This window comes from Tupaia chinensis, unplaced genomic scaffold, assembly GCF_000334495.1.
Source record: "Tupaia chinensis unplaced genomic scaffold, TupChi_1.0 Scaffold000226_1, whole genome shotgun sequence".
In the NCBI taxonomy this organism is placed as follows: domain Eukaryota; kingdom Metazoa; phylum Chordata; class Mammalia; order Scandentia; family Tupaiidae; genus Tupaia; species Tupaia belangeri.
In genome coordinates, this window is record NW_006159701.1 from 1,889,220 (window position 1) to 1,890,836 (window position 1,617).

Sequence of the window (1,617 nt, forward strand, 5' to 3'; positions counted from 1 at the left end):
TGACATTTGGTCAGTCATGTGAACAGAAGTGACATTTACACCCAGGGCAGTCTGGTTCCAGATGTCACTGGAACGTTCTAGAACAGTGGTTCTCCAGCTGGAATGTGTACCAGTTCTGGTGGATTTGCTAAAACATTGATCTCCGGACTCCACCCCAGAGGTCTTGATTCAGTACTTCTGGAACAAGACTACGAAATCACATTTCAAACAAGCTTCCATCTGATGGGGATGCTGCCAGCCCTGGCACCTCTGCTCTAGAAAATAGTAGGCACTAAAATAAATAAAAGACCAAAGCTATAAATGTCATTAGGCCGAATGGTGTAGAGGCATGGAGTTTCAGACATGGGTTCAAATCCTGACTCCACCGTCACTGTGCACCACGTAGCAGGGTTAATTGAGAGGTGTACTCCGGGGACCCTGCAGGTTAAGCACTTAGAATGCCACCGTCAGTCTCTTTCTCCTCTGACGCCGGGGTTCAGGTTTCTGCTCCCCGGATCCGCGGCGGCGTGCCACCGGCACGCGCTTCTCGGGTTCTGAGCTTTCCACCGCCAAGTCCAGCCGGCAAGCGTTGCCATGGCAGCGCCGCGGGAGGGGATGCAGGAGGCTGAGCACACCGACCAGCTCGCCTCTTTTGTGCGGAGAAGGCAGGGTCGCGCTCCCTTCTAACGCCAGGCTGCACCCTGCCTCCCCGGCTGGGGCTCTGGGGAGCGGGTAAGGGTAGAGTGTGAGGTTGCAGGGGTGCGGGGAGGCGGGAGGAGGGCAGCGGCGAGGGCCAGGGGTGGGGCGCCACCGCCCGCCAGCCGCTCCCGCATTAAAATTTCATGGGCGCTGCAGCAGCTACAAAGGCGACGCCGGCTGCGCTCGGGGGACCAGAGGGAGGGAGGCTGCGGACGAGAGCGGGGAGGAGTTTGCAATGGGAGGTGCTTGCAGGGGCTCCCCAGTTCTGCGCTGTGAGCCGGGGCACAAAGAGAGCCCTCTGCACCTCGTGCCGCAGGACCGCGGACCCGAGGTAAGCCGCCACCTCCACCCTGACAGCCCTCTCTTCCCAAGCATCCTGGTCCCAGCTCTGGGGAACAGCAGAATTCTTCGACGCTGGGGTGGAAGGTGGGTCCGAGTCCCAGGGCAGGGGTCAGCGCTGGCCAACGCTGCCTGAAGCGCCCCGCGTTTAATGGATGAAGGGACTCGCCAGTCCACAATTTTCGAATGCATCCAGGACTCAGGATGGGGCTCCCAGATGGGGCGTGGGAGAAGGGAAGGGGGTGATGCGCTCAGAGTCCATTGCGCATGGGGTCTTGAAGTCATGATCTAAGGGGAAACAAAGACCCTGCCAGACAGACGTGAAAGGAAAGCCACGCGGACCTGCTTGGCCCCTCCAGGTTAGCAGTGAACTGACCACTCCATCAATCGAGCCCCAACGGGTCTCGACGCTGGAGTGGAGGGCCAGGGTGGCGGGGAGGAGGGGATTTGAGCTCACCCATACCCAGCCCACCCCACAGTGGCTGCCTTTCCTTCACTTCTGGGGTGCAAATACATCCCGTCCCGTGGCCAGTGTGGATTCAGAGATAGAGGAGCCAGAAAACACCCTCGTGAAGAATGGCTTTGATAATGACAGTGGAA

At 59.2% G+C, this 1,617-nt stretch overlaps 1 long non-coding RNA gene across 1 annotated transcript in view; it reads left to right on the forward strand.

Moving 5' to 3' along the window:
• The first annotated feature begins 940 nt into the window (after positions 1-940).
• LOC102482214 (uncharacterized) overlaps positions 941-1,617 on the forward strand; it is a 28,698-nt gene continuing 28,021 nt past the window's right edge. The window contains exon 1 of the long non-coding RNA XR_003549320.1: positions 941-1,009. This is a non-coding gene — a long non-coding RNA (uncharacterized LOC102482214). The remainder of the gene's footprint in view (positions 1,010-1,617) is intronic.